This window comes from Phyllostomus discolor, chromosome 6 (assembly GCF_004126475.2).
Source record: "Phyllostomus discolor isolate MPI-MPIP mPhyDis1 chromosome 6, mPhyDis1.pri.v3, whole genome shotgun sequence".
NCBI lineage: Eukaryota > Metazoa > Chordata > Mammalia > Chiroptera > Phyllostomidae > Phyllostomus > Phyllostomus discolor.
In genome coordinates, this window is record NC_040908.2 from 169,376,670 (window position 1) to 169,388,642 (window position 11,973).

Consider the following 11,973-nt stretch of genomic DNA (forward strand, 5'->3'; position numbering starts at 1 on the left):
TAAGGTAGATTTCCTGTAAAGCTTTTTTACGCTAAGAAAAGGGGAAAGCAGAGGGTAACATTGAGAGGTCCTGGGCATGTTTATGACCCCCTGTGGTGGCAGTACCACGGGAGAACACACGTGTGCAAACCTGTCACATCGTATACGTGAAACACATGCAGTGCCAGGCCCCCACAGGTACACTGCCCGGCAGACACGCTTTGGGACCAGAGCGACTCTAAACACCAGCAGCCTGGTTACCGCCCAGGATGTCTGGGAACGCCGCCCCCCCTCCCTGCCCGGCCCCCCCGCCCTTCCCGGGGAAGTGTTTGTCAGTCAGATTGGTTTGTGCGGACAGACCTGGAAGGAGTTGCCAACGGCGGGATGCAGCCGCTCTCCTCGAGCGCCAGGGAGGCTCAGGGGCAGTTATCACTGAGGCTGAGGGGAGGTTTTTAGCAAGGCTGAGGGCCCGTTCCAGGGACGCTGAGGGGTAGTTTTCAGGGAGGAAGAAGGAATGTTTTCAGGTAGGTTGAGAGCCAGTTTCCTGGGAGGCTGAGGAGCAGTGATCATGGAGGCTGAAGGGCACTTTTCAGGGAGGCTGAGGGGCGGATTTCACGGAGGCTGTGGGGCAGGTTTCAGGGAGCACAAGGGCCAGTTTTTGAGAGGCTGAGGGGCGGTTTTGACAGACGCTGAGGGGCAGTCTTCACAGAGGCTGTGGTGTCATTTTCAGGGAGACTGAGGGGGAGTTTTAAGAGAACCTGAGGGGCAGTGTTCAGGGAGGCTGAGGTATAGTTTCCAGGGAGACTGAGGGGTAATTTCGAGAGAGGCCGAGGGGCAGTTTTAAGAGAAGCTGCGGGGCAGTTTTCAGAGAGGCTGTGGGCTAGTTTTCGGAGAGTTTATGGGGCAGTTTTCAGGGAGGCTGAGGAGCAGTTTTCATGGCGGGTGAAGGGTAGTTTTCAGAGAGATTGGAGCCAATTTTCATGAAGCTGAGTGGCAGTTTTCAGAGGTGTGGAGGGGCAGGTTTCAGAGACACAGAGGGGCAGTTTCAGTCAGGCGGAGGACAGCTTTCAGAAACGCTGAGGGGCAGTTTTCTCATGGGCTGTGGGGCAGTTTTCAGGGAGACTGAGCGGTATTTTTCAGACAGGTACAGGGGCAGTTTTCAGAGTCACAGTGCAGCGGCGTACACGGAGGCATACGAAAGTATCACATACAGAATTGCATGAAATGTGGCCTTGTGTGTCCGGCTTCTCTGGTTCAGGCTGGTGTCCCCAGCAGCTGGGTCACGGTGGGACCTGCCAAGGCGTCACCTCTCTGTGTGGCCGAGTGACACTCAGACGTAGGTGCAGACACAGACGCGTGGTGGTGTTCGCCCTTCTGCTCAGGGACTCGGGGACATTTTTAAACAAACAGACCCTGAACCCCCACAGCTCTATGACAAGGACAGCTTTTCAGTCAGTGGTGTTGGGGACCCTGGACGTCTCCAGGCCCGGGAGGAGTTGGGCTGTCACGTCACAGAAGACACAGAAACTAACTCACAACGACCCAAAGACCCACCTGCATGGTCTGAAGACGACAGAATCCCCGAAGGGTCAGAGGGGACGTTTCTGGACATTGGATGGTGTTTGGGGTGCACGTGACATGGGGCCACCTGGGGGGTGTCTCTGAGTGCCTCAGAGAGGCCCTGTCCCTCAGTCCCTCCACGATCCTACGATGACAGGTTCCTGTGCGTGCGTGTGTGTGTCTGTGCACACACGCGGCCTCTCCGTCCGACTGTGTATGCATCTCCGAGGGTGTCCGTGTCTCCCCTTCGTGGGCGGTGCTGCCGTGGAGGCGGGGCGCAGGCGCACTGACGGAGGGCTTTCACCTCCTTCATGAGCGCACCTGGGGTCGGTCTGTCTGTATTCGGTGTCACGGCTGCTAGAAAATATGTCAGCGTGTGACTTTACTGACACGTTTCCTGTTTCTGCAGACACCAGAGCGCAGACAGCGGTGGTTTGGTCGCGAGCTGTTTAATCTTCCTTGTGTTTGTCTGGGCATCACGATCATCATCATCGTTGCCTACGTCAAGAAGCCAAAAGACGGAGGATTCCAGCCCGTGTGCAGTGGGCTCCCCAGGGGTGCGCGCTCCGCGTTGGAGCCCCAGGAGGAGAGGGCGTGACAACCGGGGCTGGGGGCGCGCCCAGGCGCTGCCTGAGGACAGGGCGGGGCCTCTGCGGGGTCTTCCGGGTTCTCCAAGCTGGCGACCCTCCCCCACCCGGACCCGCGCCGAAAGGAAACAGCGCGACAGCGATCACGGTGCTTCTACGCCGATCCCCAGGCCCCTGGACTCAGTGACGATCCGCCCCTCGGCCATCTGAAGGGTGAGGCTTTTTCAGCATTTCCTTGTCCTGGCTCCAGGAGACTCACCGGGAGCCCGGTGCGCTCCTCGGGAGAAGCTAGATGGGACTTCCTGGGGGGAAGTCCGTGATTGCGTCGTCCCTTAGGGGCAGAGTCCTACGGAAGGCCCCCTCGTGCAGCCCGTTCGGCGAGACCGGTCCGGGCTTCCCGCTGCCGCTGGCCGGCCTGGAGGACCCGCGCGGGCTGCGGCGGGAGTGAAACTACCCCGCCCCGCTCCGCCGCTGCTCCGGAGCGGGGCTCGCTCCGGCCTCTGCGCTCCCCTCTCCCGACTTTGCTGCGGCTCCTGGGCGGGGCGGCTCCTGGGCCGGGCGCAGGTGGGTGCGCGGCGCTCGCGGAGGGCAGACCCCGACAACGGGGGTGTGGGGGAGTGGGGGTGCAGCCCAGGGCTGGACAACAAGGCGGGCAACGTGAGAGCTCTGAGCGGGGCTGGCGCCGGGGCGGGGCAGGAGGAGTCCCGCGGCTTTCCCTTCTGCGCCCTTCCCCCCGGCCCCCAGCACCCGCGCACCGGGGTCCGAGCGGCTCAGGGTGGGAATTCTCCCAGCTCAGGGGCGGCCCCGCCTCCCACTCCTGCGGACCCCAGATGCTCTACGGGAGAGGCGGGGGGGGGGGGCGGCGTGAGGAACTTAAGACCGCGTTCCCTCGTGCCCCGGTTCCTAGCACGCCGGCACAGACACCGGCCTGTGTGGTGCGCGCCCAGTGCAGGTCACGATGGCCAGGTGGGACCTGAGGTGGGTCCACGGGTTTCTGGGGAGACTGGAGACTGTCCACGATCTGCCCGGGCCTCCATGGAGCCCTAACTGTACTGAAAGTGTGAGGGAACAACACTTCCCTTTCGGACCCGACGCGGGTGGGGGTAGGTGGTAGCGGCGGCTGCAACCGCAGGACGTGGGGGCGGGGCTGCGGGTGGGAGGAGCGGTGGCTCCCAGCCCAGGGCGTGTGGGTGGGACTGCAGGGGGAGGAGCAGGGACCAGAGTCTCACGCCTTTGGGCACGGTTGCTGGTGTTGCCAAAACCAAATCCACCCCTTCCGGGGATGGGTGGACATTTAAGAAGCCAATCTTTTTTTTTCTTTTTTTAAAATATATTTTATTGATTATGCTATTACAGTTGTCCCATTTCCCCCCTCCCCCCTCCACCTTGTACACCCTCTCCCACCCACATTCCCCCCTTTAGTTCAAGTCCATGGGTCATACTTACAAGTTCTTTAGCTTCTACATTTCCCATACTATTCTTGCCTTCCCCCTGTCTATTTTCTCCCTACCGTCTATGCTACTTATTCTCTGTACCTTTTCCCCCTCTCTCCTCCTCCCACTCCCCTGTTGCTAACCCTCCATGTGATCTCCATTTCTGTGGTTCTGTTCGTGTTCTAGTTGTTTGCTTAGTTTCTTTTGGTTTTGCTTTAGGTGTGGTTGTTAATAGTTGTGAGTTTGCTGACCTTTTACTATACATGTTTTTCTAATCTTTTCTTAGATAAGTCCCTTCAACATTTCATATAATAAGGGCTTGGTGATGATGAACTCCTTTAACTTGACCTTATCTGGGAAGCACTTTATCTGCCCTTCCATTCTAAATGAAAGCTTTGCTGGATAGAGCAATCTGGGATGTAGGTTCTTGTCTTTCATGACTTGGAATACTTCTTTCCAGCCCTTTCTTGCCTGCAAGGTGTCTTTTGAGAAATCAGCTGACAGTCTGATGGGAAGTCCTCTGTAGGTTACTGTCTCCTTATCTCTTGCTGCTTTTAGGAATCTCTCTTTCATTTTAATTTTGGCTAATGTAATTATGATGTGCCTTGGTATCTTTCTTCTTGGGTCCAACTTCTTTGAGACTCTCTGAGCTTCCTGGACTTCCTGGAAGTCTATTTCCTTTGCCAGATTGGGGAAGTTCTCCTTTATTATTTGTTCAAATATGTTTTCAATCTGTTGCTCTTCCTCTTCCCCTTCTGGTACCCCTATAATTCGGATGTTGGAACGTTTAAAGATGTCCTGGAGGTTCCTAAGCTTCTCGGTTTTTTTGAATTCTTATTTCTCCATTCGTTCCTGTTTGATTGTTTCTTTCTTCCTTCTGGTCCACTCTATTGTTTTGAGTCCCAGTTTCCTTCCCATCACTATTGGCTCCCTGTGCACTTTCCTTCATTTCTTTTATGGTAACCTGCATTTGTTCATCTAATTTGCGACCAAAATCAACCAATTCTGTGAGCTTCCTGATCACCAGTGTTTTAAGTTGTGCATCTGATAGGTTAGCTATCTCTCGATGACTTAAAAGGATGAGTCCTGGGGCATTGATTTGTTCTTCTGTTTGAGCCATCTCTCTCTCTCTCTCTCTCTCTCTCTCTCTCTCTCTCTCTCTCTCTTTGGGTCTGGGCAGAGCCTTAGGTGTTCACCAGGGCTGGGCACCCCAGTCGCTAGATTGTGACTTTGTATGTGGGGATGGGGTCAAGAGGGAACAATGGAGGTTGCTCCATTCTCCGTGGGACCTCAGTTTCTTCCCTGGGATCCTGGGTTGCGCACTTTGCCCTGCTCCACAATCGCCACCTCACTGCGTCTGCCAGCTGCCGCTTGCGTACTCAGGGTCCACCCGCTGCGATCTTGCACACCCCAGAGGCCTTACACGCCCCCGCATACCTTATGCTCCCAACTCTCTCTGCTTTCCGTGCCGTGACCCGAGCCTGGCTGCTCGTCTCTGCCCCTCCCAGCGGTCTGGATGAATGGGTCTACTTCAACTTCTTGGCTGTCCGACTTCCATTCAGATAACTTCTCTATCAGTTCTGGGTGTTATTCTGCCTCTAAATTGTTGTTCCAATCTTGGTTGTGCGTGGAGGTATGGTGCGTCCACCTATGCCTCCATCTTGTTGGAAGTCAGAAGCCAGTCTTTTATTTACTAAAAATCAACTCCGGTGGGACAGGGCGGACTTCCATTTATGGACGACCTGGGTTCCCCTGAGCCCTGACAGAGAAGCTGCAGAGTGGACCTGGGGTGCACCCTCAGCACCCCTCTTCCCGAAGCTGCAGGATGTCGGGAAGAGCCGAGAGTGAGTCGCGTCCCCAGTCCCTAGGACACATGGAGCCGGGAATGAGTCCGGAATGTCCGAAGGGGACAGGAGCTGAGGGTTGGTGCTGTGCTGTGCACCGGCTGTCAGGTGCTGTGGCATCTCCTCAGGCAGAGGCTATAGCGACCAGGTGGGGTCTGTGCCCTGGGCCCCACCATCACCTCTGTGGGCCCCCCTTCACAGCCTCACCTCTGTGTGCCCCCCATCACAGGCTCCTATGTCAGGAGACAGTTTCACCTGGACCACATCACCCAGTGCAGCCAATGCGACCCTTGCTGCTTCACCGCTCACCAAAACCGGAAGACGGCCTGCCTGCCATGTGCCAAGTGCTGAGAAGGTGAGTGGGCACAGTGACTCGTGGGGGTCCTTTGGTTTCTCCATCCCACCCTGCAACCACCTTGCTCCTGGGAATCACCCCAAGGGCAGGTGTCACAGGTGAATAGGACCTCGGGTCAGGCAGGACGCGTGTCCACCAGGATGACAAGCATCTGTGGTGAAAGGGTCCCCCTGAGGCCCCCGGGATTCAGAGCCGCTGTCGAGAGAGGAACGCACATGGGTTCACCCTGCACCTCTGTGTGTCCCACATTTTGGAAGGAGGCTGGGGTTCTGCCACCTTCCCACCCAGTGCTCCCACCACTGGGGCAAGACCTTCCGCTCACAGTCCCCTGCACGGGGAGGGGGAGGGGGACTTAAATGTGAGCAGAGGCCCAGGCCAGTTAGAAAAGCCGAAGCCTCCCCCCAACACACACACGTCTGCCTCAGTGACGAACAAGCAGCAAGTGCAGTGTCTCCTGAGGGCCCAGGGCACCAGAGACCCGACAGGGCTTTTCCAGAACCTGAGGCTCAGAGAGGTTGAGTGACCCGCCTACCGGCACACAGCTGGGGTCTCCTCCCACCGGTGGCCGGGAGCTCCGGGCAGGGGTTTTGTAAGGAGGGAGAAGGAAGGAAAAAGAGCAGGAGAAACTGGCACGGGAGGGTGTTGGGGGTCTGCATTGAGGGGCCGTGTGCAAGCAACACAGGCTGTTCAGGCAGCTGGTTCAAGGCCAGCGTGCGTCTGGGAGCTGAATGTCTGCGGGTGGGAGTCAGTTCCTGTGGAGTCTGTGTCTGGAGTTCTCCGGCACACGGGCTGTGTCCCTGCGGTCACATGTAGGTGGGCAGGTCGTTCTGTACCTGCTGAGAGAGGGTGTTAGAGACAGTGGGGCGGGTTACCAGGTGCGTGCCTTAAAGATGTGCGTGTAAAGATGTCTGTGACACAGTTATTTGTAAAACGTCAAATCTGAACCAACGCACACACACGTCCGTTGGAGCCGGGACCTGCCACACGGTCTGACCACAGAGGGGGCCCCAGTCCGCGTGTCTGTTCTTTGGAGAAATGTCTGTTCAGGTGGTTGGTCCATTTGCAAAATCCGATTGTTTGGGGGGATTTTTTTGTTGTTAAATGATCTGCGTTCTTTGTCCGTTTTGGATACTAACCCCTGGCTGATCGTATGGTCGGCCAAGGCCTTCTTCCGTCTCTGAGTTGTCTTCTCCCTGCGTTGCTGCTTCCGCTGCTGTGCGGACACTGCAGTTCCACGTGGCCCCATCTGTTCGGTTTCCGTTTGCTGCCCCCCCCCGGTCGGTCACCCCAGAGAGACAGTGTGAGGGGTGGCATCAGGGTTCGGGGCCTGTGTTTCCTCCAGGGCTCTGGTTTGGGGTCCCATTCCTGTCGTTCACCGGTTTGTGGTCCTTCCTGTACGCGGTGTCAGGAGGTGACCCAGGTCCCGTCTCCTGCACGTGCCTGTCCAGTTGTCCCAACGTCTGTTGAAGAGACTGTCTTTCCCCCATGGTATGTCCTTGCCTCCTCTGTCGTGGGCGAGTGTCCGTGTAGGTGACACTTCGTGTCTGGCTGTCGGTTCTGTCCCATTGATCTGCGAGTCTGTTTTCTGCCAGCGCTGTGACTTCAGGGTGTGATGCCCAGGGGAGCCCACGTTGTATCCTGCGACCTCACTGCCTTCATTTCCACGTTCTCACGGGAGTTTGTGGGTCCTCAAACGGTCCTACGTACCGCGTCCTGCCATCTGCGAGCGGTGCGAAGGCTCCTTCTCCGATTTGCTTGCTGTTTGTCTCTGTCTCGCGTGACCGCTGTTGCTCGGACTCCCAGTACTCTGGTGCGAGGAGGTGGTGAGAGTGGGCGCCTGTCTTCCTCCTGATCGGAGTGAGGGAGCTTTTGGCTTCTCATCGTTGCGCGTTGTGTCACGGTGTGTCTAGGAATTACGGTTTTTCAAAGATTTATTTCTGTTTAGAGAGAGGGGAAGGGAGGGAGAAACACAGGGTTAGAGACATCAGTGTGTGGCTGACTCTTACCCTCCCCCTACTGAGGACCTGGCCCACAACCCAGGCACGTGCCCTGACCAGGAACTGAACCAGCAACACGTTGGTCCCAGCCCCCCACTCACTGCACTGCGCCACACCAGCCAGGGCAGGAATTATGTTCTTAATAATGCATTTTTTTCATAATTATAACCAAATTGGATACAATTTATACATTGTGCTCTTGTAGATTTTACTATGATGAGCAGCATAAAATATGAACCTTTGCGTTCATGCCAGTTTTACTTTAAGAGCAGTTTATGACAATGTAATCTGTGGGGCTAAGGATAAAACTTTTTCAGGGCATTTGATATATGAGGAAGGACTGAAAAAAACTACCAGGAACTACCTTCTGGAGGGTGGACCCCTTATAATTGAGACTCCCCCTGCCAAGTGAGAGTTCCAGGAGCCCATCTACATCAGTGACCAGCTGGCGTTGTTGTGAGAGCCTGGGTTGTGCTTTACTGATTTTATTTTTTGATGCCTCTTCCAGAGCACTGACCCATTTCCCGATGGGTGATTTACCAGCCCACCTGCCCACCTGGGCTGAGTGTTCAGCAGTTTTTATCAAAACCCCACGTGCCCACCCTCCCTACTTCCCCGATCTCACCCAGAGCGACTGTTTTTCTTTCCTGGGTGAAAAGAGTCCACAAACGGAAACGTCCGGACGTGTAGGTCGTGAAACAAAACAGCAGAAGCTCTGAGAGGCGTCAGAGTCGCCGAGTCCAGAGAGTGTTCAGGGCGGTGGAGGGACGTCCCCATGGGTGTCCCGCATCCAGGGGGGAGCATGTGAGGGTGACCAAAGGCTAAAGGTGTGCGAATAAAAACAGTTTTTATAAGTAGATTCTCTTTTTCGGTCGCCCTTTGAGTACGCGTGCTCCAAATGCATCCACAAGTGTTCACATTCACGTGAGACACAGGATGTAATTCCCATTCTAATCTATTTAAATTTCATTCCTTTATACTTTATATTTTAACATGGTCTATGATAGGAATGAAAAACAATAAATATCCTCCAAAGATGTGGAAATGTGTTCCCCACTCTGGAAACTTCTAGACTTTACAACTTTCAGGTAATTTAAAGCCCAGGGTGAGAGGGGACCCCGTGGGAGGGGCCGCCCAGGAGGGAGGTGAGGGGGCGGGGCACGCTGGCTGCTGTGCAGAGCGCGGCCTGCAGGGGGCAGCAGCGGGATGGAGACTCAGAGCAGAGGGGCCTGGCTTCCTCAGAGGGTGGTATAGAGGGGCTCGCACCTGGCTGGGGCAGGGAAGTGTGGGCAAGTGGGGGGCTCCTGAGCAAGTTCCCACAGGAGAGCCCGGTGCTCCCTGCTGGCCAGGGATAAGGTTCCTGCATTACCGCCCCACGTTTCATGGCTGATTTCCATGGAGGGATCCAAGGTGAAGAGACCCCAGGGGACATTTGCAGAGGAGGCTCTCGGGTCCCCAGTGATGGCGGTGGTGCCCGGGTCGGCCCTGGCCAGGCAGCCTCTCCACGTGGAATCCTCCTCCTCCTTCCAGGTGGTCCCTGATGCCCAGCCCCTGCTGGGCTCTGTGGTTAGGTGCCTGGTGCTCGGTCTGCTTGCCCTCCCTGTGTGCCGCACCCTGGTCCAGCTGCTCAGCCCCTCCTCAGGTAGGACCGACCGGGTGTGCGTCTGTGTGTGTGAATCCTTTACCTTTGGGCCCAGCCAGAACCCTGGACTCCACCCACCCCTGCAAGGCCCATCCACACCGCACCTGTGTGAGGACTGAGTTCCCATCTAGCTGTCTGTCACCTCGCCCTCCCTGCCTGGGACACCCCCTGGCCCTCTGGCCCTGCTCAGTCTGACGGCGCCCCCTTCTGATGACCAGCTGAGTTTGCTGTGGTCGGACCCCCCGAGCCCATCCTGGCCATGGTGGGTGAAGACGCAGACCTGACCTGTCAGCTCTCCCCAAACATGAGCGCTGAGAACATGGAGCTGACGTGGGTGCGACCCGGCTGCAGGCAGGTAGTGCACATGTATGCACACGGGCAGGAGGACACGCCGGCGGAGGAGTATCGAGGGAGAACTTCGATTTCACGAGAGGACGTCACTGTGGGGAGGGCTGTTCTCCGGATTCACAACGTCAGAGCCTCTGACAAGGGAACCTACCTGTGTTATTTCCGAGATGGAGACTTCTCTGCAAAAGCCCAGGTGGAGCTGCAGGTGGCAGGTGAGCCTCAGGCTTGTTCCAGGCTCTTTTCACTGGGCGGGGGCAGAGGCTGCAGACCTACCCCAGAGCTTGTGGGCTGCTCACCGGCATCCGCGGTGTCCTGCCTCCATATCTACTCCTCTGAGGCCCGTCACACAACCGGGGTCCCCCGGGGTGCCTTCCTCCTGCACCCAATACAGAGTCCCCCATGCCGCCCACCCGTCTCAGCAGGGGAGTGAAGGTGGGGGACTGGGACGGGAGGGAGGGCCCTCCCCGCAGTGGGTGGCACATGGGTGTTTGTGTTCAGCGTGTTCCAGACCAATGCCGTGGTCCCCCAGGGGCCCGTTGTGGTGGGTCCAGTAGACTGAGCTGCAGGGACAACTCCTGTGGGGCCCACGTCCCCACCAACCCCCAGGAACACAGCTGCAGTTGGATAGGTTGTGTCTTCCTCGGTGCAGCGAGGGAGGACGCTCCCCTGGGGACGGGGACACCGGGGTGTCTCAGAGAGGGGGCGTCAGGGAGGACTCGGTGCGGTTCCCGGTGTGTGGAAGCAGCGCTGGGCTCTGGGTGGGACGCCGTCAGGATGGTGCGTGTGTCACTGGTCAGTCACAGCCGGCACAGTGAGGTGGGTCACTGCACACGGTTCGTGTTTCCTCTGTACTGTCACCCCACTTTTCAGTGGCCTTGACGTGGCCCCAACTCACCCCAGTGAGGAAGCGCCTTGTCTGAGGTGCTGCCCCACAAACGTGCCTGTATATGGGCATCAGGGCTGCAGTTCTCATCCCCGGACACAGCCCGGCCCTGTGGCTTCCAGTGTGTGGGGGCTGGTGGAGCAGGGACGGCGCGGCCCCCTGGCCTTGTCCCCGCACGGCCCCTCCTCAGCCTGCTGTCCCTTCCTGCAGACCTCGGCTCCCCCGACGGAGCCCTCCCTGCAGGACTCTGTGTGTTCAGGTCCTCAGAGGGCTGCCTCCCCCTCCATGTGGTCAGGGTCGTGGGGACGGGTGGCAGTAGCTCCCCGCTTCCTGGCCCCGGGTCTGCTGTCTTCCGTGGGACAGGTTCCCCTCTGCACAGCCTCGCTGTGGACACTTCCGGGGGGAGACCCTGCAGGGAGAGCCCAGCAGCCTGGCAGTGAGGGCGGCAGCAGCCTCCCGAGGGCCCGTGCATACGAGTCACCGCTCGGGCGGCCACAGGACACTGTGTGTCTCCTCCTGCTCATGGGACAGCATGGCCCCCATAGGACGGGCAGCACAGACAGGTGCAGTGGTGTGGGACCCACTTAGGCTAAGGGGCTCCACCTCCGTGCTTCCCCAGGGAGGGGGGAGGGCCTCTGCCAGGGACCAGCCTGTCTGGGGCAGGGGGGAGGGGAGGCTGCGGCAGTCTCTAAGGGGACTTGGGGAAGCAGCCTCTGCTCTGGCCCAGAGCCCCCTGGATCCAGCACGGGGTCCAGCCAGGGTCAGGCAGTGGCCCCTCGGGGATCAGTCTCTGCTGCACAGCACACGCTGGGAGCAGCTCCTGTTCAGTCCCTGCTGGGCTCGTCAGTGTGTGCGCCCCTCCATGCTGTGGCGACCCCCAGAATTGTAGAGGGCTCCCCACGACTCAGCTCACTTCTCCTCCCCAGCGCTGGGCTCTGATCCCCACATTGACATGACGGGCTACGAGGCCGGAGGGATCCGCCTGGAGTGCACGTCTGCCGGCTGGTACCCGCAGCCCCAGATCCAGTGGAGAGACGCCAGGGGACAGAGCTTGCCCTCGGAGGCAGCATCTGAGGCTGCAGACCCCCAGGGCCTTTATGCAGCCTCAGCCTCTGTGATCCTGGAAGACGGCTCTGGGGACGGGGTCTCCTGTGTCATCAGAAACCCCCTGCTGGGCCAGGAGAGGTCAGCCAGGCTTTCCATCGCAGGTGAGTGCCCTGCCCCCTGCCCTGGGCTCTGAAGTGTCCCTGGGGGAAGGCCTGGTGGTCTGCTGCTGACCTGGGTCCCTGGGTTGCTCTGCTGGAGAGGGCACAGAGCAGGGACCTGGGGCCCCTTCCCCTGAAGT